This window comes from Cucurbita pepo, chromosome 3 (assembly GCF_057944985.1).
Source record: "Cucurbita pepo subsp. pepo isolate OVF chromosome 3, ASM5794498v1, whole genome shotgun sequence".
In the NCBI taxonomy this organism is placed as follows: domain Eukaryota; kingdom Viridiplantae; phylum Streptophyta; class Magnoliopsida; order Cucurbitales; family Cucurbitaceae; genus Cucurbita; species Cucurbita pepo.
In genome coordinates, this window is record NC_141800.1 from 9,042,886 (window position 1) to 9,070,503 (window position 27,618).

The 27,618-nt window shown below is 34.3% G+C and overlaps 2 non-coding genes across 2 annotated transcripts; both read left to right on the top strand.

Moving 5' to 3' along the window:
* The first annotated feature begins 652 nt into the window (after nucleotides 1–652).
* On the top strand, nucleotides 653–724 carry TRNAL-UAG (transfer RNA leucine (anticodon UAG)). The gene has a single exon. It is a non-coding gene; the product is annotated as a tRNA-Leu (tRNA).
* Nucleotides 725–14,837: 14,113 nt separating this feature from the next.
* TRNAP-UGG (transfer RNA proline (anticodon UGG)) lies at nucleotides 14,838–14,909 on the top strand. The gene has a single exon. It is a non-coding gene; the product is annotated as a tRNA-Pro (tRNA).
* Nucleotides 14,910–27,618: the final 12,709 nt, after the last annotated feature.

Sequence of the window (27,618 nt, forward strand, 5' to 3'; positions counted from 1 at the left end):
CTTTCATAAATGAAACTAGGTGCATTCAATACAACTTTATTTTCTTGTCATACGAGGCAAAATGGAAGAATTAAATCAAACAAACTGATGTACTGAACCGAATCAATCCAACCCAAATTGATTAGTTTGTTTCCTTTGTTGGGTTGTTGATTTATTTGATAACCCTGGTATATTATAACAATTCAACTTTTCATTTTATAGCCGTCCAACCACTCGGAGAAAAATATATTTGAATAGAAGCTAATAATATTTGTTTTGGTGGTATGATTCTCACTTAGAGTGCAAGAGGTTTTGAGTTCAATTCTTGTAATGCCCTATGTCTAAATTTTTTACTTATCAAAGGACTTCATATTAATATAAACCTTTTGTTCCTATTATCAAACATACCTCTTAACTTTTGTACACCAATTGTTGGGCAACCAATAGTAAAAAGTCTTTATTTACATCCCAAGACTTTATACTTACCATTTTAGGAAACAAAGAAAAAAAAAAAAAAGAAGAAGAAGAAAGCTATCTGTTCTTATTATGTTCTTGTTTTGTTCTAAACGACATATTCTCATCAAGGACTTCATGTGTTTCCTACAATACAACAAAATACGACCTTAATACCTAGGCTCAAGAATTCATATATACGTTTCAAAGTGCATAACAAGGGCATTTGGTCTAGTGGTATGATTCTCGCTTTAGGTGCGAGAGGTCTCGAGTTCAATTCTCAGAATGCCCCTTTAAGAGATTGTAGAATTAAAGATATTTACGAAGTAAATAAATACACATTAAAATAACATAAGTTAAATACAGAGGTACGGGGATTGTTACCATGCATCTCCACTTCAAAAATGATTAATGATCGTTACCATGCATCTCCATTAGTCTTACTTCAAAATGATTAATGATCAACAAGTACAATTTATTAATTAAGAATTCCGTGTATTGGTTGTAAAGGGTTGATGATAGTATTCTATAAGTTATTCATGATTGAAATGCTCAACAAAATGCTTTTAGCCACTCCCAACAAATATATCAAGTGAGAGCTAAAAATGATAGATGTTCAAGAAGGGAAATTTCGTCTAGTGGTATTATTCTTGCTTAGGGTGTGAGAGGTCATATGACAATAGTGAGATTGTTCATATCATTATGATTCTAATTTGAGATTACATTTACTCGCGTTTTTTCTAGCATGAGATTGCAATCCCATTATAAATATTGTTAAATGGTAGCATTTTTCTAACATGAGATAGCAATCTCATTATAACTATTGTTAAATGGTCGCAAAGAATGCACAACGTAGTAAAATTGTGAAAGGGACGAAGTAAATCCCAAAGGAATGCACATATGTTTTAGTGGCAATGCAGCTTCAACCAAAATAATTTGAGCGGAGTCATTCATAATCTCAAACGTACAAGTAGGTTCTAAAGCACAAAAACATGTGGATAAATTTTAAATATAGAGGCGCATAAAACATATGTTCTAGCAACTAAAAATGAAAGATTCTTTACAAGGGCATTTGGTTTAGTGGTATGATTCTCGCTTCGGGTGCGAGAGGTCTCGAGTTCGATCCTTGAAATGCCCCCTTCAATTATATCAAGTTGTACAAAGAAATAAAGATGTTTGAAAAAGGAAGAAGAAGAAGCTATATTTAATCTTTTTAATTATAATTTATAGGAGGGTTTGAGAAAGTCTTGCAAAAGAAGATGATGGCAGTACTATTTATTTTCTATTGCAGAATTTTGATAGAGCATCGACCCTAACTTCAAAGGCATTACACCCTTGACCCTAACTACAAGGGCATTTGGTCTAGTGGTATGATTCTCACTTTGGGTGCGAGAGGTTTCGAGTTCGATTTTTGAAATGCTCCCAACAATTATATCAAATTGAATAAAGAAATAATTCACATGGATGTTTGAAAAAAAAAAAAAAAAGAAGAAGAATAGAAGACTTGAGATTCTCTTCCAATCATTTCATGAGGACTTGAGATTCTTTCAGCAGTGAGACAATGATTATGCGCCTCAACGAACAAGTCAACTGTGCAAAATTCAGATATGAAATGAGCATGCCAAGACATGCAGCCATAGACAACACGCCATGGGCAATCATGACCGTGACTTCTGTCCCCACACAATTTATTGATAACCAACTCTTCATATACTCAGCATTGTAGGACGAGGCTGATTTTAGGTCTCTCGATGCGCTTCCAGCTGATCTCAGAATGAGGAGTCTTTTCCAATCTACTAGGAGCTGTTGAAAATCACTTCTCGGTTCGTTGACTCTTCATGTCTTCTCTATTGGTGTCTTCCCTACTTTCTTCTCATGAAAATCTTTCTTCTTTGCATGACGTCATACCAACTGCTTCTACTTGATGTCTTCTTGGTCAGAATAATAACGTTTCAAGTTACTGACGTGGACAACAAGGTTAGTCCGCATCCATAAGAGCAATTGGATCCTATATGAGGTCTTCATAATCTTATGGATAACTTTGACTAGTCCATAGTATTTTTGCACTAGTCTTTGGTTCTTGTTGCTTTGAACTCAAATTTGATATGACGTTAACTTATATAAACTCTCTATTTTTCTTGAAATTGTTATTGTTGACGCTTCCGACTGACCCTTCTCTTCATCCATCTGGTATTTTTGTGTGAACATGTGTTGCTTCCGTGACTTGTTTTTTTTCTTCCTTCTCCAATAAAGGCGTTGGCTTGGTGTCTTTGCCGAGCATTTGAGTGATCATTGACAAGAGCCTCTGCGGGTCTAATAAACTTGACTGTTAACAAGTCATTTAGCTTTTCATAGAACTTAGCTAGCTCAGGCTCAACCGCATGACATTTGTTTGTGGCAGGCGATCTTGACTGCAACATAAAACTAATCTTGTGATTTATCTCTCCTGGTGGGGATAAATCCATTATCTGACCTTCTTGTTTTGCGTTGTGGTGTTCATGTAGTGGCAACAAGGTTGCTATTGAGGTTTGCTCACTCGAGCTCCCCTTTCAATTACAACAATAGCAGCAAACGTAGATTCATCGTGGCTAAGATTCTTTCTCAACTGTAGTATCGACATCATTTTCACCCCTCTTGGTTGATGGATGTTTTTCTGAATTATCGTCGAATTAGACTCCATTACAACTAGGCATTTTGCTAGGGACATGTAAATGACTTTGTGTTCCAGTAGGACGTTCATCCCTAACACGACGTCGAAGTCATCCATTTCAACTATCACAAAATGATTTGCCTAGTCCAAGGTTCCAGCTTGATTAGAGTTCTCATTGTGACTCTTAAAACAGGTAAAGCTTCCAATTTGACGGCGTTCATCTTTCCTGTATCTCGATGCTGAAGGATGTTAAAATATTTTGCATTGGTCTCGATAATGAGTTGTGGGTGGTTCTAGAGTCGACAATGGTGTTCCTTGCTACTTTGTGCTTTATCCAGACCTTGACATACATAATAATATATATATATATATATATATATATTCTTTTAACTATAGCACATATGGTCCATGAAAGAATTGTAACTCTTATGCTCATTAATATTATAATGGTTACCACCTAAATTATAACGTAAAGTTAGAGAATTGATGTCCAATTAGCCAACCCTAAATTTGTAATCTTGGTAGAGTGATTGAAATTACAATGGAAGTAGTTTAAACTCCTAGTACCTTAAATGAAGTTGATCTCTTCTAATAAAACATGAATTTCTCTTTAATATCGTTAATACAATTATGCTTCATCTTGAACCTTTCAAACAGGAAACTAAAAGTAAGTTCAATTGAACTCCATTTTATTGTCATCTTGAATGATGTGTAGGATATATTCTTGATTTACCTTGATATTTCATATTAGTTAAGCTTTTTGCAAAATCACAAGTAGACCACAACAACAACGAGCTTGGGTCTGTTTATTATTTTAAAGAAATTTTTATTCTCCATTCATCTGTAATAACTCTCCAACTAAATTCATATTATGCAACGAAACAAATTTTTTACTCCTAAGAAATAAAATATGCACTTTAACTAAAATTTCAACAATCTTATTGCGATACAACATAGATGACAACTATAGCCTTCAAATAAATACAACATAGATAGAAACTCTAGTGTTCATCCATAATATAACACCTACTACCTAAATTATGACCTAAAAATTTGAAAACATAAGTTGTAGTTGAAAATTACACAAAACAATCCCCTAAATCTAAGAATTCCTGTCCAATTAGTCAATCCTAAAGATTGTAACTAGCATAGAGCAATTAAAGCTCCACATGAAGTAATTTAAAGTTCCAGTTACTTAACTAAAGTTTATCTCCTCTTTAATGAAGCATGAGTTGTACTTAAGTTCATGAAATTCTTATAGACTCCAACTCTTAGTGCTATTGATGCAATTATATTTTATATGAGTTTGTCATAAATGAAACTCAAGTGCCTTCAATACAACTTTATTTTCTTGCCATACGAGGCAAAATAGAAGAACTAAATCAAACAAACTAATGAACTGAACCGAAAATCTAACCAAACTGATTAGTTTGTTTCCTTTGTTGGTTGGTTGGTTTATTTGATACCCCTTATAAATTAGAATAATTCAATATTACATGCCTCCTTACAAACGAGTAAAATACTAGACCATCAACTTTTTGTTTTATAGTCAACAACCCCCAGGAAAATAGATTTCAAACTTGAGAGAAAAAAACATATTGAGTAGGAGCTAAAAATGTTGTGTTTTCTAGTAAGGGCATTTGGTCTAGTGATATGATTCTCGCTTAGGGTATGAGAGGTCCCAAGTTCAATTCTCAAAATGCCCTTATTTCTTAATCTTTTTTTAGTATGAGAATTTATACTTACCATTTTACCATCTTAATAAACCATGAAAAAAAGAGGAAAAACAAAAGTTAAGGCAATTAAAACTATTATGATAATGCTCTTAATATCGCAATCCTGTAAATAATTTCATAATTAATCAAACCCTAGATCTAGAAGATATCGTAACAAAAGAAAATAAATGAAACCCTAGATCTAAAAGATATCATAACAAAAGAAAATAAATGAAACCCTAGATCTAAAAGATATCATATAATCTTTTTTTAGTATGAGAATTTATACTTACCATTTTACCATCTTAATAAACCATGAAAAAAAGAGGAAAAACAAAAGTTAAGGCAATTAAAACTATTATGATAATGCTCTTAATATCGCAATCCTGTAAATAATTTCATAATTAATCAAACCCTAGATCTAGAAGATATCGTAACAAAAGAAAATAAATGAAACCCTAGATCTAAAAGATATCATAACAAAAGAAAATAAATGAAACCCTAGATCTAAAAGATATCATAACAAAAGAAAATAAATGAGACCGAGTAAATAATTTCTAATAACAAAAGAAAATAAATTAAATAACGATGATACATTCAATAAACAACTTAATATAAAGTCCATAATAAGGGCATTTGATTTAGTGGTATGATTCTTGCTTTTGGTGCAAGAGGTCTCGAGTTTGATAACCAAGAGTGACCCAATTCACTCCTCTCGGAAGAGAATGTTTGCTCTTAACATCATTTTGTGTTTCTCACTTTCAATTGACATACCTATCTAGATTTAAAACTAATCTTGTGATTTATCTCTCCGGGTGAGAATAAACCCATTATCTGACCTTCTTGTTTTGCGTCGTGGTATTCATGTAGTGGGTTGGTTCACTCGAGCTCCCCTTTTCAAATACAACAATGGCAGCAAGCATAGATTCATCATGGCTAAGATTCTTTCTCAATTGTACTATCGTCATCATTTTCACCCCTCTTGGTTGGTGGATGTTTGTCTGAATAATCGTCATGTTAGACTCCGTTATTACTAGGCATGTAACTTACCAAGAAAATTAATTCTAAGAAAATTTACCAAGTCGGGTTAGACTCCATTACTACTAGGCATGTAACTTACCAAGTCTCTAGCTTGATAATGAACTTACCAAGAAAATTAATTCCAAGATGCTTGTAGTTTGAACGATTGAGAGCTCATCTCCTCTTGATTTCTTCTTCAATTGTGTTCCTTAACTTACCCTACAGCTAATTGTATAAGGCTCATTAAATGAATCAATCTCTAGACGAAGAATTTTGGACTCAAATTTCTAAATTTCAAACTTAAAACGTTTACCGAAAGTAAACTGATGGGTTCCAACGCTCCAATATCTTTTAGCCTTTGATTTCTTAACGAAAGTGTTTCCTCTCATAGCCATAAAGTTGTACAAATTGGTTTAAAAGGATGATATTCATTATGGATGAGTAATTTCGCGATTTTTAAGAATTCTTGGCTAAAAGTTGCATAAAGAAATTGAGAGCCTCCATTGGCTTATTTTTCTTCCCACCCTCCTTACAAACTTACTATTTGTGCAAGTTAGATATGGAGGCTGATTATTTATAGTAAAAATATATACTAAATATTTATATATAGTAAGTGGTTATATGTATTAAAGCTATATATATAATAAACTAAAATAATATATTTACCCATCAGTCAATTCTTTCAAAATGTATATTTCTCATTCTTCATATCCTTTATTTGCATACCTGAAGTCATTAATACAAAACTTTTAGTCAATATTTCTCCTTACATTTTCTCTATCATGTTTTTCTTGTTCATTTCGATCGAGTGTGTGATCCTAATAACTGGTGTCAGAGCGAGGCAAGATTCACCATGATCTGTGAATATGGAAAGTTCAAAGACTGGAATTGAAAAGTTTGATGGATTCGATATAAGTTTCTAGAAGATGCAGATTGAAGATTCACCATGATCTGTACCAGAAAGATCTTCAGAAACTTCTTTTGGGGGTGAAGCCGGATACCATGATCACAGAGGGTTGATTTGGTTGACGCTGTCCAGAAACATGATGTTCAACCTCATCAAAGAGAAGACAACATTAGGCCTATTGAAGGTGTTGTAAAATATGTACGAAAATCTGTCGGCTATGAACAAGATGTATGTAAGGACCGTGCTGACACGATGACTCAAAAAGGCGGGTAAAATTTTCCTTCTTGATAAAACCATTAAAATTTAAAACATAATTTTCATTATACCAAAGTAGTGTGCGCACATTACTAATTTAAAATACGACGTAATGATTAAAACACAAAATAAGAAACAGACACAAAACATTTTAAAACAAAGGGTTGAAGACGACGGGTGAGGTTTGTCTATGGCACCTCCTCCAGACTCCGCTTCCGTTCTTGACCAGCTCCTTATCACCTGGAAAAAAAAATGGAGAATAAGGAATGAGTACAAGACCCAGTAAGTAGCCTACTTGTAGGCTCTTAATCGTGTCCTTGATATGCTAGGGTACCACATTCTTTGTTCTTGCTTGTTCTTGATCTTTTTCTTGTTGTAAGTACTTAGGCCCTCTAATTTTTGTTCTTGACTTGGGGTTCTTATCTTGATCTTTCTCGAGGACCTTGGTCCTTGAATCCTAAAACCATGGTTTTCCTTTAAGGGCCTTAGTACTATGGTTTCTGGTTCTTTGTCCTTTGTTCCTGATTCTTGTCCTTAGAACTAGGATCTTGATCCTTGTTCTATTCCTTGATCTTTCTCTTGTTCTTGGTACTTCTTGGTTCTTATTTTGTTCTTGATTCATTCTCCAAGACACTCCCCCTAGGATTTATGGCATTAGACATGCACCTGAAAATCCTGTGTCCAAGGCTTCATGCGTTTCAAGTGACACAGCCTTAACCTACGTCCAAGGCTTCATGCATTCCAGGCGACGTAGTCTTACCGAATCTTAGGGCTTGCCCTTCGATACGATCTGCTTAATCCTATGCCCAAGGCTTCAAGTGTTCCAAGCGGCATAGTCTGAAAACCTACATCCAAGGCTTCTTACGTTCCAAGCGATGTAGTCTTAATACTGCATCAAGGGCTTGCCCTATAATAGAGTCTGTTTAACCTACGCTCAAGGCTTCATACGTTCCAAGCAACATAGTCTAAGTCATGAGCATGATGTACCGTGGGAGGTCTTAGGAGGTTCTTGATTCGTGGCTAAGGTAACGTACACTCTTCTTGTTCCTCTGTGACTTTAGAGTACTCCCCTTAATAGACCGTAAAGGTCACTTGCTCGGTGCATACTTAAACATGGCATCCTACAAGTCTGCAGGGCATCTCTTCTAGGTGAGAGAAACTTGAGGCATGACATCCTGCAAAGGAAACATGGTGCAGGGCATCCCAACTAGAAGAAGAATTCTTGGGCATTGCTTGGTGGGAGGTCATGGGTCACTTTGGACATGATTAGAGTATTACCTAGCATTTTTAAGTTTCTGTTTCTGAGTTTGGGGACCTTAGTCCCTCGTCCTTGAGTGGTACCTAGCATTCTTCTTACTTGGGCATTGCTTGGTGGGAGGTCATGGGTCACTTTGGACATGATTAGAGTATTTCCTAGCATTCTTAAGTTTCTGTTTCTGAGTTTGGGGACCTTAGTCCCTCGTCCTTGAGTGGTACCTAGCATTCTTCTTACTTGGGTAGTTGTAAAGCTTGTATGTTGTTGTTCTTGGTTCTTAATCTTTTAACTTTCTAAGGTCCTTAATTTCTTGAGGCATAAGTTGTAACTTGTATTTGTAACCATATGAACCCATCTTAGTGTAAGTTTTTCTAGAAGGCCATAGATTCCTAGGGAGTTCTTTAGAGGGTTCTAGAAGAGTCTAAAGTCTTGTGGTGTTTCCTATAGGTGTTTCTTGGATCCTAACTTGGTTTAGGTTCCAAACTTACTCCAATCAACTTGAAACCTTAAAATTATCTTCATGTCCTTCATAATCGACCTTATAAGAAGTAGCAAATCATTTGAAGCACGTATAGACCTTGAAATCTCTTAAGTAGTTCTAGGGGCATTTTGGTCATTTTACACCCAATTCTTGGTTTTGCTACTTAACGTGTTCCAATGGCTTTTCAAACTTCACCAAGTCATCAAACATCATAAAATAAGATCTACTTCAGGGTTTCATAGCATTTGGATGTCATCTAGGTCATGAACCGTAGGTAGATGTCCTTAGGGGCATTATGGTCATTTTGCACCATTTCTTGGTTTACCTACTTATCCTTATCCAATGACTACCAAACTTCGTATATAACCTCAACATGCTATAGTATCCTCAGCCTTAAAATTTCATAGGCAGCAGATTTCATCTAGTGGGTTATTTTAACATTACGTAAATCCCGAGCAATTTGTTCGGTTCAAGGTCTTAACTTACGGTTCCTAGGGTTTTTCTTTCATAGATCCTAATTTCATACTTGGTTTGGGGTTTCATATTAAAATTCAAGCGATCCCTACAAGTATTTCTTAACAAAAAGTCCAAGGTGGCTACTTCCCTCATTGTCGACATTCGGGACCTTCGTTCTTGAGCTTCCGGTACCCAAATTACCTCAAATTTTCTTTCATAGACTCCTTATTGTGTCTACTTTCTGGAACCATAAGGTTTTTCATGAGAGCCAGTCTGGAAGGGGGATAAAATTGAGAAAATCCGAGTGAAGGTCGAGTTTTGGGTTGACATGGTCGGTTCAACTGAACCGGCCACGTCATCGTCTTCTTCCTCCAAACGGGAAGAAGACGCGCGCGACCGTTCGCGCCGCCGTCTGAAACTCGCCCTCCCCAGCTCCTATCATGTCGTTTCTCCTCTCGATTCCTTCATAAAACTTAATGACGATATTACAAGGAAGATCTAGAGATTGATTTCATACCTTTTCATGGATCGTAGCCTAAGATATTTGCTTCCAAAGTTCATCAAAAATATGATTTCTCGTCCGAGTAAAAAACAGAGAATTTCTTATTGGGTAGCTGATTCTAGGGGTTTTCGAGGCTCGATTTCTTCACGAAATCTCTTCCTTATTATTCCCTCAAGATAAAGGAATTGGTTTGGAGGAACGACTTTGAGTGTGGGATATTAATTTTGAGAAACCACTCTCGGTCTGCAAGTTACCCGACACCTCCGATTTTCAATCTCTTGGGTATCTTGTTCTACGACGTTTCAGCTCTCCATTCCTTCAGAAAAGTTACTCGAATTCTTCCTATGAAGCTAGAGGAATCCTTACCCCCAATTTGAAGGAAAAGAGGTTGTAGATAGGAATTCGACACTTACCCCCAATTTGAACCTGGAACAGATTTTCTTCAATTGGGAACGTTCCTGAGGTTATTTCTCTTCGTGGTCTTCTACTGAAACATTCTCTGGAGGTGCAGAAACCTATTGGGGTTGTCCTTTCTTGAAGAATACTTGTACATCCTTGGATTGGAATTTTGAGTTTTCCTTGAAGCTCTTTAATGGCAGATTGGATTGGGGGAATTGTTTCTAGGCACTTTCAGGACTCTATTCCTTCATAAAACTTGTGGGTAATCTTGTTTAGAAGCTATAGGAACAAGTTTGAAAGGAAATGGTGGAGAACTTCTCTCGAATTTAGAAGAAACCCGAGAGTAGGAGACCGAAAATCTAAACACTTATTGCCAATGACTGGGAGCTCGAACTTGCTCGATTCTTGTTCCAAACGATTGCCCCAACTTCATAATTTATAGGGAAAACATAAACAGACATTGGGAGCTCCAGAATCGTCGTGAATTATCAGTTGGATTTTCTGGAAAATTCGTCGAAAATTTCTACTTCGATCAGAGACTCACCGACTTTCGTTTTGAATCCTAGCCGTTGGATGTGATGATCCGTGAGTGTTCTAGAATGTATCAACGTTTGGAGTAGATCCAACGGCTGAGAGTCGAGATTCGAAGAATTTTGTGCAGAAGGTACTGTGAAGGTTCTAATTTTTTAGCAGAATGACAAATCCATAATTATCCTTAACTTCAAGGGTATTTTGTAATTTGCCACTTTCATAATATTTTATTATTATTTTCTCGAATAATCCATAATTTTTCCTAAAAATTCTTCATCCCTCGTTCGTCATTTTTCCCTTCTTGACCATCTTGAAATTCCTTCTAGATAAGGAATTAAAAATCTACAAAGATCCTTGATAATTGGAAAAATGACATTTCCGTCTTTTTCGCTTACGATTTCATTCTCAATCCTTCTCCAAAGGTCTTAAGTCCTTAAGATTACTTCCTAAGGTCTAGAAATGACTTACTAAGACCCCTTTCCTTGCTTAATCCAAAACAATTTCTTTCCTTGGATCCTTTGGGTCTTGCATAGGTGCCTTTCCTTCATTTTTGGGGTGTTAAAGAGTATTTGATGCAGAGGTTGTTTAATCTACAAATGTCGTAAGGTAGCTTTGTTGCAAATCATATCAATTACTTCAACGTGATTGAAAGTCAATTGAGTCGGTGGAAATTATGTTCAAAAATGAAATTAAAGCATTGATTTTGATGTCATCTTTACCCGAGTAGTGGTATACTGTTGTTGCTACAATCAACAGTTCACGAGGATTTGATAAACTGAAGTTTGATGAAATTCGAGAGTTAGCGAAAGTATTCCCAAATGGAAAATGGAGATTCATTAGGCAATGTTCCCAGTGTTGATCGAAGCGAAAGAAGTAAATCAAAGAGCCCAAACAAACATGGGCGATCAAAATCAAGGAACCGAAAAAAATCGCCAAACAAACCAAATATGGAGAAAAATGACACTTACGGACATATGGTACAAAATTGAAGAAAAACAAAATCACAAATTTGAAGATGACAATGATTCTATCTATTCAGCAAAAGATACTAAGGATGCTCTAATTCTTAGCGTGAACAGCCCAATTGAATTCTGGATTTTAGATTCAGTTGCTTCGTTTATTTATCTTCATGTAAGGAATTGTTTCAAAATTTCAAATAAGGAAATTTTGGGAAGGTGTATCTTGCCGACAACAAAACGTTGGAGATTGAAGGGAAGAGAGATGTCTGCATACTAACTCTAGCAGGAAATGAGTGGACATTATAGGATATCAAATATATTCCTGATCTCAAGAAGAATTTGATCTCTATTGGTCAGTTGGATAGCACAGGTTTTGGAGCCAAGTTTCGAAAGAGTTTGGGGAAGATTGTGAAAGGTGTCATGGTGGTAGCATGACACAAAATCTGGAACCCAATACACCACTGTAGGGTGAACCCTATACACAACTCGTAGTAACAGCAACCATGTTTATACATCCTATAGTAATGTCAATAGACTTGCACATATGAGCGTCAAAGAAATGAAGATGATGGCTGCTAATGAAGTTTTAGAAGGCTTAAAATATATTGATATGGGTGTTTCGTAGAGCTGCCTTATGGAAAAATATAGACGAGTTAGCTTCACAAAGGCTACTAGAGAACTAAAGAAAGTGCGATTGGGAATGGTCCATATAGACGTTTGGGGACCATCTCGAGTTTCATCATTTCTAGTACCAAAATTCCATTGGTTAAATGTATCGCACTCTGCAGCGACAACTCTCTGTTGTCCTAAGGCTAGTGAGATATCTCACGACCACTCTTTTCCTCCTCAGCATATCTTGACACTATAACTGTGATCCATTATTCTCTTATATGGTTAACATTCACTCTTTAATGTCCGAGGACATTTTATAACTATCACAAAACTCAAAACATACAATAAATTCATATAAGTTTTACAACATATCATATACTTTAAAATAGGGTTAGACTGCTTACTTGATCACGGCGAGACGTGTCATTGAGCTGAGTCATAGAGATATACGACTCTTTATCTTAAGAAAAAATATGTATAATCTAAAATTCGGCTGCTTTGATATCAAACAACTCTTTATTGAACTCTAGTTATATTCTTCTTTTTCGCCCTTTTTTTTTTCTTTCTTTATTTTTCCTCTTTATTGAACTCTAATTAGCGATCTTACTATCCCCTACCTAGGAAAGATGGATCAAAATGAAAAATTTACCCTAGCATTAATTTCGACGGATTTTTCTATTTTTTATTATTTTCTTTTATACTTTTAATGAGTTTTTTTTTTAATATTTGTAACTATTTTTTTCTTCCATATCATATTTAAATTTGGTCTAATCTCTCAATAAATTCCTAAAAATTTGAACTTAAAAAAAAAAAGTTGAGAAATTAATCTTCATTTGAACTCGTGTTACAGCATAACAGAACATAATATATGTCAAACACTCACAAAGTACGACACGTGGAGGGGCTACGGAGCACGCGTTGTTAATACCTCATACAATTCATCCAACCAAGCCAATAGTAACACCACTTACCTAGTTGGTCCAAAGAAAAGTCACTAAATTTTTTGTATTGATGTTCGTTAGATCATACTCATCGATTTCTAGTTCCAAAGCTAAATCCATACCGACTTACTTCACTCTCTTTCTTTTTCTCCTTCTTTATTCAAATCGGCATTGGTTAGGGATGAAGAAAGAATGAGTTGGAGATTGAGAAATGGGAAGAGAAATAAAGAATGTGATGGAGGAAGAGGAGGAAATCGGAGGAAGTGGAGAACATGGATAAAATGAGCACCCACGCAACTCTTAAGCCATGTTGAACTCCTAGTACCTTAAATAAATTTGGTCTCCTCTAATAAGACAGGAATTTCTCTTATGATCATTAAATTCTTATAGACCCCAAGCTCAATATCATAAATACAATTATGCTTTATCTTGAACACACCAAACATGAAACTAAAGTGGGTTCAATTTAACTCCATTTTATTGCCATCTTGAATGATGTGTAGGGTATATTCTTGATTTACCTTAAAGATCTTGTCGGATGATAGTTTATATTAGTTAAGCTTTTTGCAAAATCACAGTTAGAAGACAACAACGATGAACCTAGGTCTATTAGTCATTTCAAAGACAATTTTTTTGTCCATCTCATCGGAATAACAGTTCAACTAAATCCATATTATGTAAAAAACAAGTTTACGACTCATAACACCAACTACCTAAATTATGACCTAAAAATTTGAAAACATAAGTTGTAGTTGATAATTGCACAAAAATTTTCCTAAATCCATGAACTTGTGTCCAATTAGTCAATCCTAAAGATTGTAACTAGCATAGAGTAATTGAAGCTCCACGTGAAGTAATTTAAAGTTTCCATTACTTAACTAAAGTTCTTCTCATCTTTAAAGAAGCATGGTTTGCTCTTAAGTTCATGAAATGCTTATAGATTCCAACTCTTAGTACTACTAATGCCAGTATGTTTCATATGAGTTTGTCATAAATGAAACTAAGGTGCATTCAATACAACTTTATTCTGTTGTCATACGAGGCAAAATAGAAGAATTAAATCAAATAAACTGATGAACTGAACCGAATCAATCAAACCCAAATTGATTAGTTTGTTTCCTTTGTTGGGTTGTTGGTTTATTTTATAACCCTTCTATATTATAACAATTCAATATAACATGCCTTACTTACAAGTAAAATATTAGACCATTAACTTTTCATTTTATAGCCGTCCAACCACTCAGAAAAATATATCTGAGTAGAAGCTAAATATTAGGTATTTAATAAAAGGCATTTGGTTTAGTGGTACGACCCTCACTTATGGTGCAACCTCAAATGCCCCTATGTCTAAATCTTTTCATATTGAAAGACTTCATATTTATATAAACTTGTTGTTCGTATTATACTTACCATCTTAGGAAATAAAGAAAAAAAAAAAGAAGAAAAACAAAAATTAAGGCGATTAAAATTATAATGATAATGCTCTTAATATCATTTCATGTTTTCCACTTTTGGTAAGTATGCCTATCCAAATCTTAAGCAGATCTAGTAGAAAGCTCTTTGTTCTTATTATGTTCTTGTTTTGTTTTCCAAGACACATTCTACATCCAAGGCTTCAGTTCAAGTACATCGAGAACTTCATGTGTTTCCTGCAATACGACAAAATATGACCTTAATACCTAGGCCCAAGGATTTATACATACGTTTTAAGTGGCATAACAAGGGCATTTGGTCTAGTGGTATGATTCTCGCTTTGGGTGCGAGAGGTCTCGAGTTCGATTCTCGAAATGCCCCTTCAAGAGAGATTGTAGAATTAAACGAAGTAAATAAATACAATAAAATGACACAAGTTATAAATTGTGAATGATAAGCTTAAAATAATCTAAATAATAACAATGCATTCTATGTCGAAATGATTCATAAATTATACCTAATTTTTCTAATTTTGGACATGTTATTGATGACGAGACGTTTAGGGTTTTGTGACATGAGAATTGTGGGGATGTAGCTCAGATGGTAGAGTGCTTGCTTTGCATGTGAGAGGTACGGAGATCGACACCCCGCATCTCCAAAATAATACTATCCATTATTAAGTATGTTATTTCTTTTCAATTTTTCCTTAGTCATGACATGTTGAGTAGCCATATTTCTTCTTTTTTCACTATTATTAAGTATGTTATTTCTTTTCAATTTTTCCTTAGTCATGACAGGTTGAGTAGCGATATTTCTTCTTTTTTCACTATTATTGATGACGGAAAATTTAGGGTTTTGTAACATAAGAATTGTGGGGATGTAGCTTAGATGGTAAAGCGCTTGCTTTGTATGCAAAAGGTATAGGGATCGATACCTTACATCTCTAAAATAAACTATCCATTATTAGATATATTTTTTACTTTCAATTTTCCCTTATTCATGACATGTTGAGTAGCGATATTTCTTTCATTTTCACTATTATTGATGACGGAAAATTTAGGGAATTTAGCCCAGATGGTAGAGGCGAAAAACTATTTGTTATTAATATTTTATTTCTATTCAATCTTTCCTTATTTATGACATAATGAGCCGAGATATTTTTTCATTTACACAATTATTTATGACGGGACATTTAGAGTTTTCTGATGTAAGAATTGTGTGTATGTGGATCAAATGGTAGAGCGCTCGCTTCTCGTGTGGGTAGTACGGGGATCGATACCTTTCATCTCCAAATGAATGGATTATTAAATATATTATTTTTTTTCAAAATTTTCATATTTACGACATATAATGCGTAGGGATAGTTTTTCATTTTCACTATTATTAATAACGAGACATTTAGGGTGTTATGATGTAAGAATCATGGGGATGTAGCTCAGATGGTAGAGTTCTCTCGTTGCATGCAAGTGATACGTGGATCGATACCCTGCATCTCCAAAATAAACCTTGTTTATTATTAAATATGTTATTTCTTATCAATTTTTCTTTATTCATGACATGTTAAGTGTGATATTTCTTCATTTTCCCTATTATTGATGATGGAAAATTTAGGGGTTTTGTGATGCAAGAATTGTGGGGATGTAACTCAGATGCTAGAGCGCGCTTAGCATGCGAGAGGTATGGGGATCGGTACCTTGCATCTCCAAAAGAAACTCTATTCAATCTTTCCTTATTTGTGACATCATGAGCGGAAGTATTTTTTCATTTTCACTATTATTGAAGGAAACTATTTGTTATTACTACTTTATTTCTATTCAATTTTTCCTTATTTATGGCATAATGAGCGGCGATATTTTTTCATTTTCACTATTATTGATGACAAGACATTTAGGATTTTGTGACATAAGAATCGTGGGGATGTAGCTCAGATGGTAGAGCACTCACTTTGCATGCGAGAGGTACGGGGATCGATACTTTACATTTGCATCTCTAGAAGAAACTATATGTTATTAATATTTTATTTTTATTCAATATTTCCTTTATTATGACATAATGAGCAGAGATATTTTTTCGTTTTCACTATTATTGATGAATTTAAAGTTTTGTGGATTCAGATGGTATAGCGATCACTTTGCATGCGGGAATGTAGCTGATCACTTTGCATGCGGGAATGTAGCTGATCACTTTGCATGCGGGAATGTAGCTGATCACTTTGCATGCGGGAATGTAGCTCAGATTGTTTTATTTCTATTCAATCTTTTCTTATTTTGACATATTGAGCAGAGATATTTTTTTATTTTCACTATTATTGGTGATGGTAGGTTTAGGATTTTATGACATAAGAATTATGGGGACGTAGCTCCGATGGTAGTGCACTCGCTTCGCATGTGAGAAGTTCGAGAATCGATACCATGCATCTCCAAAGGAATCCTACTACCAAATATTCTATTTCTATTTCAAATTTTTCTTATTTATGACATAATGAGTAGATATATTTTTCATTTTCACTATTATTGATGATGGGTCGTTTAGGGTTTTGTCATGTAAGAATTGTTGGGATGTAGCTAAGATGGTAAAGTGCACTCTTTGCATGCAAGATCCACGAGGATCAATACTCTGCATCTCCAAAAGTAACTATTTGTTATTAATATTTTATTTTTATTCAATCTTTCCTTATTTACAACATAATGAGTAGATATATTTTTTCATTTTCACTATTATTGATGATGGGAAGTTTAAAGGTTTTGTGATGTAAGAATTGTATGGATGTAGCTTAAATGGTAGAGTGCTTGCTTTGGATGCGAGAGGTACAAGGATCGCTATCATGCATCTCCAAATGAAAACAATCAATTATTAATCTTATTTATGACATAACGAGCAAAGGTAGTTTTTCATTTTAACTATTATTGATGACGAGAGGATTAGGGTTTTGTGGTGTAAGAATTGTGGGGATGTAGGTAAGATTATTTAGTGCACTAAAAGGTATATGGGTCAATACCCCACAACTCCAAAAAAAAAAATTATTTGTTATTAATATTTTATTTCTATTAAATCTTTCCTTATTTATAACCTAATGAGCAGAGATAGTTTTTCATTTTCACTTTTATTGATGACGTGACGTTTAGGGTTTTGTGATGTAATAATTTTCGGGATGTAGTTCAGATGGTAGAATGCTTTCTTTGCATGCAAGAGGTACGGGAATCGATACCCCACATCTAAAAAAGAAACTAATTGTTATTAATATTATATTTCTACTCAATCTTTCCTTATTTATGACATAATGAGCGGAGATATTTTTTCATTTTCACAATTATTGATGACGGGGCGTTTTGGATTTTCTGATGTAAGAATCGTGGGGATGTAGCTCAGATGGTAGAGTTTCCCATGTGAGAAGTACGGGATCGATACCTTCTGCAAATGAATTGATTACTAAATATATTATTTCTTTTTAATTTTTTCTTATTTCGACATAATGAGCAAGGATAATTGTGCGGATATAGCTCATATAGTAGAGCGCTCGCTTAACATGTGAGAGGTGCGGGGATTAATACCCCGCACTCTAAAGGAAGACTATTGATTATTAAACGTATTATTTCTTTTCAATATTTTCATATTTATGACAGAATGATATGGTAGAGAGCTCGCTTAGCATGTGAGAGGTGCCGGGATTGATACCCCGCATCTCTAAAGGAAGACTATCGATTATTAAATGTATTATTTCTTTTCAATATTTTCTTATTTATGACATAATGAGCAAAAATAGCTTTTCATTTTCACTATTATTGATGGCGAGACGTTTAGAATTTTGTGATGTAAGAATCATTGGGATACAGCTCATATGGTAGAGCGTTCGCTTAGCATATGAGAGGTATGGGGAATGATACCCTGCATCTCCTAAAGAAACTATAGGTTATTAATATTTTATTTCTATTCAAGTTTCCTTATTTTTGACATAATGAGCCGAAATTTCATTTTCACTATTATTGATGACGGGCAGTTTTGGGTTTTGTTATGTAAGAATTGTGGGGACGTAGCTAAGATGGTAGAGTGCTCTCTTTGCATGCGATTGGTACAGGGATCGATACCCCGAATACCCGGCTCTATATTCTTAAATGCTCTATAATATGGTGGTGCCTTAATGAGATATTTTAAATGGATTGTATACGCGTTTAAATGTGGTTTGCTACACACAAAAAGATAGGGATACTTAAATTTTTAAGTCACTCTTGAAAAGTATGGTGTGGGATAAATTAGATTATTGCCTATTATTTCTAAGAATATATTAAGTCTTGGGACTAATGTTTGTCATTTGTAGAGATGGCATATAATAGACCAATTCATTAAAACGTTCTCATTTAGAGCAATTCATACAGTACCACTCGTTGTTCTCAATATGTTTATGTAATTAATCTTCCTATTATTTGTAAGAATAATTCATATAGTACCACTCATTGTTCTCAATATGTTTATGTATTTAATCTTCCTATTATTTGTAAGAATATTAAGTCTTGGGACGAATGTTTGCCATTTGTAGCCGTTCTCGTTTAGAGCAATTCATAGTACCACTCATTGTTCTCCTTCTGAATATGTTTATGTATTTAATCTGCCTATTATTTGTATGAATATTAAGTTCTGGGACGAATGTTTGCCATTTGTAGAGATGGCATATAATAGAACAATTCATAGTACTCTTCTCCTTTATAGCAATTCATAGTACCACTCATTGTTCTCGTTTTGAAGATGTTTATGGATTTAATCCACCTATATCTCTTGATTTGCTTCCTATTCATTCTAATATTTTTTTGAGTAAAACAACCACAATTAAGGCAGATATGATCAAAACATTGCACAAACAGGTGAAAGGAGACAATTGAGAAACAAAAAGTTACTTTAAGAATTAAATATTTTTGTGAGTAAAGCCACCACAAGTAAGGTCTGATCAAAACATTGCATAAAGAGGTGAAAGAGACAATTGAGAAACAAAATTTCAAAGTTGCTTAAAGAATTAACAAAGGACGGAAGGAAATCATTTTTCAACCCAATAACTGGGTTTGGATACATTTTCGCAAGGAGCGATTTCCATCTCAAAGGAAGACAAAGTTACATCCAAGAGTGGATAACCCTTATCAAGTCCTTAACAATGCATATAAAATGATGTTCCTTGAGAATTTTCAGCACATTCTACTTTCAATTTTCAATGTTGCAGACTTAGTTCTTTTGCTTAGGCCCCTTCTTCCCTTCCCTAATGAAAGAGTCCACCGCCTGCCTTAGTAGTCAGTCTCAGCGTGCAGGCCTGCCTTTTAGTGGGTGATTAAGCAAGCGAAGAAAAGGCTGGATCAAGAAAGGTCCCATTCATTCTTCCTTCTAGCCTTTCTTAGGTGATGATTTTTCTGATTCGAGGACGAATCCTTTTGACGAGGGGGAAGATAATAAGGATCACGGTGATCCCAATGTTCCAACTGGACCAGCCAAGAAGATTCAACAAGCATTCATTCTTTATCTATAAAATTGGATAGGCTTTGTTCAACTCTCATTTCATGTGTTACAAGCTTATTCGATTGAGGAAGAACCATTTGGAGCTTCAGAAGTGAATATTTACACAGTTAAAGTAGAGGATGAAGTTGCAAGCATCATTAGATGAGTTGTTAGAAAACTTTATTTATCTTTAATTCATAAAGTATGTAATGGTGAAATTGACCTTGTCTTCGGTGGAGATTCAAGGGGATTGAGATTAAATCCCGGCCACTAACTTCTTTTGTGCGGAGACTATAAATATCGTCAAATTATTATGTAAAAATAAGATTTTAGAGGAATGAAATTGATCTCTCAAGTTGAGAAGTTCTCTTAAAAAGAAACTACATAAACTTAAAAGATGTTAATTCCATTTTACAATATTTAAAGGGTAGCAAAGAAGTAGTTTTGACATATCAAAGTAGGTTTTGAAAACTAAAATTTAAAAATTTAAAAATTTAAAAAAATTAAAAAATAAATATAAAATAAAAGTCGTTTTCAAAAAACTTAGTTTGTGGTGAAATTTTGCTTAAAATTCAAATGTATTGTTTCAATATCTATCCCAAAGGAATGCATATGCTTTAGTGGCAATGCAGCTTCAACCAAAATAATTTGAGCGGGATCATTCATAATCTTAAAGGTAGGAAATATAGGATATGAACTTTATTTATGTCCATATTTTTTAATAATATTAATTGAAATACATCCAATTGATTTGAAGAATAAATTCTATTATGTTATGGACAATGTGAAATTAACGTGACAATAATAGTAGGTTCTAAAGCACAAAAAAATACGTGGATAAATTTCAAATGTTGTGGCACACAAAACACATGGACTAGCAACTAAAAATGATTGTTTCACTACAAGGGCATTTGGTCTAGTGGTATGATTTTCGCTTCGGGTGTGAGAGGTCTTGAGTTTGATTCATGAAATGCCCCCACAATTATATCAATTTAAATAGTTTGTTGTTTCTTTGTTGGGTTGTAGAATTGGCATAAGCAACTGCCCGATTATTTCTTTGAACTCCTAGAGATAAGATTGCCATCAAAGCAATTTGCTTATTTTTCTTTAATTAAATTCTCCTAGAAAAACCAATTTGCCTATTTGGGTTCCAACTCAAGGAATAAGATTGCCATCAAAGCAATTTGCTTATTTTTCTTTAATTAAACTCTAGCCTGATTATGAGTGTCAAAATTTGGTTTAACCATGTTTGTCAAATAAAACCCACAAGTTTGAGTGGAATTTTGAGTGTCAAAATTTGGTTCACTCAAACTTGCATGCTTGCCGCATAATCCCACAAATTTGAGTGGAATTTTGAGTGTCAAAAATTTGGTAATCTCAAATTTGCATAAACATGTAAATATGACTTTATAAATAGAGTGATTAAGGAAAATGGAAAGTTTGCTCGAAAAACTTTGAGAAAGTCTCTCAAAGCTCTCTCTTTACATATACTAAATTCCTTTCACGTTTAGTCATTCACTGGATTCCACAATCCCGTTCTAAGGCTGGAGAATAGTTGGGAAGACACTAGTTGTGGTTTGAAACCAGTTCGTTAAGAAAAAGAAATTTGAACTACAAAAGGTTAGTATTCAAACTCATTGAGTTTTAATGCTTTTGAACATGCTAGCTAATTTACTATAATTGATGTACTTAGAGTGCCTAAGATCCAAATTGCTTCTGCACGTGTTATTGTAACACCATCAGTATTAATAAATTTATATGAACATCAAATAAAGTAAATGAAATAACGATGATATGTTCAATGCATAATTGAATACGAAGTCCACAACAAGGATATTTGGTTTAGTGGTATGATTCTTGGTTTAGTGGTATGATTCTTGCTTTTGGTGTGAGAGGTTTTGAGATCAACTCTTGGATTTTCCCTTTAATATAAAAGACCTAAATAATGAAATCCAATGCACTTAATTTGTTTCACTTTGTGTTTTTGTAGGTAAAACAATTTATTAATTAAGAATGTCATGTATGGATTGAAAAGTTAAAATGGTTGATGATTTTCTTTTCTTTAAATCCTTGAACTTCCTCTTATACAAAAAGACCTACCTCACCTTGTTGAACTTCCTTTTAGCCCCTCAACTCCAAACAAATATAGATTTCAAACTTGAGAGAAAAAATCATATCGAGTGAGAGCTAAAAATGATAGATGTTCAAGAAGAAAAATTTGGTCTAGTGGTATTATTCTTTCTTAGGGTGTGAGAGGTCCTAAGTTCACATCTTAGAATAGAGGGATTCATAGTACCGTTCTCCTTTAGAGCATAGTACCACCACTCATTGTTCTCCTTCTGAACATGTTTAAAAAGTTACTTTAAGAATTAAATATTTTTGTCAGTAAAGCAACCACAAGTAAGGTCTGATCAAAACATTGCATAAAGAGGTGAAGGAGACAATTGAGAAACACAATTTCAAAATTGCTCCAAGACTTAACAAATGACGAAAGGAAATCATTTTTAAACTCGATAACTGAGTTTGGATATATTTTCACAAGGAGCGATACCCATATCAAAGTCAAAGGAAGACAAAGTTACATCCAAGAGGGGATGCCCCTTATCAAATCATTGAAATAATTAATAACAATGCATATAAAATGATCTTCGTGGAGAATTTTCAGCACATGAGAATGGTGGGGATTAATATAATATCAATGCATTCTATGTCGAAATGATTCATAAATTATACCTAATTTTCCCAATTTTGAAATTCCTATTTTGGACCTATTATTAATGACGAGACGTTTAGGTCTTTGTGACATGAGAATCGTGGGGATGTAGCTCAGATGGTATTGCGCTCGCTTTGTATGCGAGAGGTACGGGGATTGATACCCTACATATCTCCAAAATAAAACTATCAATTATTAAATATGTTATTTCTTTGGAATTTTTCCTTAGTCATGACATGTTGAGTAGCGATATTTCTTCATTTCTCACTATTATTGATGACAGAAAATTTAGGGTTTTGTGGTGCAAGTATTGTGGGGATGTAGCTCAGATGGTAGAGGCACTCACTTAGCATGCGAGAGGTATGGGGATTGAGATACCCTGCATCTCCAAAAGAAACTATTTGTTATTAATATTTTATTTCTGTTCAATCTTTCCTTATTTATGACATAATGAGCGGAAATATTTTTTTCATTTTCACAATTATTGATGACGGGACATTTAGGATTTTCTGATGTAAGAATCGTTCGGATGTAGCTCAGATGGTAGAGCTTCCCATGTGGGAAGTATGGGATCGATACCTTGCTTCTCCAAATGAATCGATTACTAAATATATTATTTCTTTTCAAATTTTTCATATTTACTACATAATGAGTAGAGATAGTTTTTCATTTACACTATTATTGATGACAATATGTCTAGGGTTTTGTAACATAAAAATTGTGGGGATGTAGCTCAAATGGTAAAGTGCTCGCTTTGTATGCGAGACGTATGGGCTTCGATACCTTTTATCTCTGAAATAAAACTATCTATTATAAAATATATTTTTTACTTTCAATTTTCCCTTATTCATGACATGTTGAGTAGCGATATTTCTTCATTTTTACTATTATTGATGACGAAAAATTTAGGGTTTTGTGATTCAAGAATTGTGGGTATTTAGGATGGTAGAGCGCTCGCGTAGCATACGAAAGGTATGGGGATGTATACCCTGCATCTCCGAAAGAAACTATTTGTTATTAATACTTTAGTTCTATTCAATCTTTCCTTATTTATGACATAATGAGCCGAGATATTTTTTCATTTACACAATTATTGATGACGGGACGTTTATGATTTTCTAATGTAAGAGTTGTACGGATGTAGATCAAATGGTAGAGCGCTCACTTCTCGTGTGGGTAGTACGGGGGTCAATACCTTGCATCTCCAAATGAATGGATTATTAAATATATTATTTCTTTTCAAAATTTTCATATTTATGACATAATGAGTACGGATATTTTTTCATTTTCACTATTATTGATGACGAGACGTTTAGGGTTTTGTGATGTAAGAATCGTGGGGATGTAGCTCAAATGGTAGAGTGCTTGCTTTGCATGCAAGAGGTATGTGGATTGATACCTCGCATCTCCAAAATAAAACTATTTATTATTAAAAGAGGTATGGGGACTGGTACCCCGCATCTCTAAAGGATAACTAACAATTATTAAATATATTAATTATTTTCAATTTATTTTTATTTATGACATAATGTGCAGAGATAGTTTTTCATTTTCACTATTATTGATGACGAGACATTTAGGGTTTTGTGATATGAGAATTTTGGGGATGTAGCTCAGATGGTAGAGTGCACGCTTAGCATGCGAGAGGCATGGGGATTAATACCTCTTATCTCCGAAAGAATCTATTCATAGCGACTCTTATCTCCGAAAGAATCTATTCATAGCGATATTTCTTATGACAGAAAATTTAGAGTTTTGTGACATAAGAGTTGTGGGGATGTAGCTTAGATGGTAGAGCGTTCGCTTAGCATGCAAGAGGTACGGGGATGGATACTTTTCATTTGCATCTCTCGAAGAAACTTTTTGTTATTAATATTTTATTTTTATTCAATATTTCCTTATTTATGACATAATGTGCAGAGATATTTTTTTTCGTTTTCACTATTTTTGATGAATTTAAAGTTTTGTGATGTAAGAATCGTGGGAATGTAGCTCAGATGCAAGAGCGATCACTTTGCAGCGAGGATGTAGCTCAGATGGTTTTATTTCTATTCAATCTTTTCTTATTTTGACATATTGAGCAGAGATATTTTTTTTATTTTCACTATTATTGGTGATTGTAGGTTTAGGATTTTATGACGTAGGAATTGTGGGGACGTAGCTCAGATGGTAGTGCACTCACTTCGCATGTGAGAAGTTCGGTGCGACACCCTGCATCTACAAAGGAATCCTACTATCAAATATTCTATTTCTATTTCAAATTTTTCTTATTTATGACATAATGAGGAGGGATAGTTTTCATTTTCACTATTGTTGATGATGGGATGTTTATGATTTTGTCCTGTAAGAATTGTTGGGATATAGCTAAGACGGTAGAGTGCACTCTTTGCATGCAAGAGCCACGAGGATTGATACCCAGCATCTCTAAGAGTAACTAATTGTTATTAATATTTTATGTTTATTTCGTGTTTCTTTATTTATGATATAAGGAGTAGAGATATTTTTTTCATTTTCACTATTATTGATGATGGGAAGTTTAAAGGTTTTGTGATGTAAGAATTGTAGGGATGTAGCTTAAATGGTAGAGCACTTGCTTTGCATGCGAGAGGTACGGGGATCATTTTATTTTTATTTCATGTTTCTTTATTTATGATATAAGGAGTAGAGATATTTTTTTCATTTTCACTATTATTGATGATGGGAAGTTTAAAGGTTTTGTGATGTAAGAATTGTAGGGATGTAGCTTAAATGGTAGAGCACTTGCTTTGCATGCGAGAGGTACGGGGATCGCTATCATGCATCCAAAGGAAAACTATCAATTATTAATCTTATTTATGACATAATGATCAAAGCGAGTTTTTCGTTTTCACTATTATTGATGACGGGACGTTTAGGGTTTTGTGATGTAAGAATTGTGGGGATGTAGGTAAGATGGTTGAGTGCACTCTTTGCATGCGAGAGGTACGAGGATTTTGGGTTTTGTTATGTAAGAGCTGTGGGGATGTAGCTAAGATGGTAGAGTGCATCTCTTGAAAAAACTCATTAATATTTTATTTCTATTCAATTTTTCCTTATTTTTGACATAATTAGGAGAAATATTTTTTCATTTTCACTATTATTGATGACGTGCAGTTTTGGGTTTTGTCATGTAAGAATTATGGGGATGTAGCTAAAATGGTACAGTGCATCTCCTAAATAAACTATTGGTTATTAATATTTTATTTCTATTCAATTTTTCCTTATTTTTGACAAGCGGAAATATTTTTTCATTTTCACTATTATTGATGGCGCTCAGTTTTGTGTTTTGTTATGCAAGAATTGTGGGAATGTAGATAAGATGGTAGAGTGCTGTGTTTGCATAAGATTGGTATGGGGATCGATACCCCGAACACCCAGCTCTATATTCCTAAATGCTCTATAATATGATGGTGCCTTAATGGGATAGATATTTTATATGGATTGTATACGACTTTAAATGTGGTTTGCTACACGCAAAAAAGATAGGGATGGTTAAATTTTTAAGTCACTTTTGAAAAGTATGGTGTGGGATAAGTTGGATTATTGCCAATTATTTCTAAGAATATATTAAGTCTTGTGACTAATGTTTGCAATTTGTAGAGATGACATATAATAGAGGAATTCATAGTATCGTTCTCCTTTAGAGCAATTCATAGTACCATTCATTGTTCTCCCTCTAAAAATCTTTATGGATTTAATCTGCCTATTATTTCTAAGAATATTAAGTCTTGGGACGAATGTTTGCTATCTGTAGAGATGACATATAATAGAGCAATACTTCATAGTAGTGTTCTCCTTTAGAGCAATTCATAGTACCACTCATTGTTCTCCTTTTGAGGATGTTTATGGATTTAATCCACTTACACTTCTTGATTTGCTTCCTATTCATTCTATTATTTTTGTGAGTAAAGCAACCACAAGTAAGGCAGATCTGATCAAAACTGTAACTACCCAAAATTTTCTACAGGTCGCTACTGTATACGTAGCATAAACATTGAATGCAGAAGACTTCATTTAAATTCCATAAAACATAACTTTTATCTTAAAACACCGCTATGGACTTACGTGTTTCGAAAACATTTTTAAAAAAACAAAAGAAAAGAAAAATAAAATAAATAAGCGTTTTAAGTTAAAAACATCCTATTCTAGCCTAAGTCTAAGAAAATAAATACCACTATCCTGCATGTGCCATGGTCTCGAGTGGTGATGTCGTCGTCAGTCGTACAGGAATGTCTTGCCTTTACCTGAAAAATGTAGTAGCACATGGCTTGAGTATTTAAAGAAATACTCGGTAAGTGACCCCACTATTGGGGTTAAATGCAACAATCACATGCAATGAGATGATGGGACCTATCTTTCATTCTGTTTTCCCTACGGTGCTGTCCTAACGGGTAATTTTGGACATGTACATATACTCTACACACAGCCCATACGTGCGAGTAAGGGCTCACTAGCTAGTTCGCACACCGCTGGGCCTCTTTTCTTATCTGGTGGGCATACTCTAGGAGCCCCTTAGGCCAAACACCCGCTAGAACTAGTAACCGTCACGACAGTGCTATGCAAAGCATAACGATCGTTGTCCTGCCATTGGATGTACGAGTCCGTACCCTCGTGATGGGATAGGGGTACCCCCCCAAATGCACGAGCACACATAATGCATGAGGTCCCATGTTTCCATTTTCATTATCCTTTAATACAACCCTGCTAGCATTGTGTACATATCATATCATTTTTCATATCGTTTCAGATATCGTTCATCATTCATGCCATATCGTTTCTCATTCTTCAGTTCTCAAATCATACATAATTCTAACGGGGTTATATTTCATGCCATTTATCGTAATTTCATGTCATTCATATCATGCTGTATACACACAATTTAAG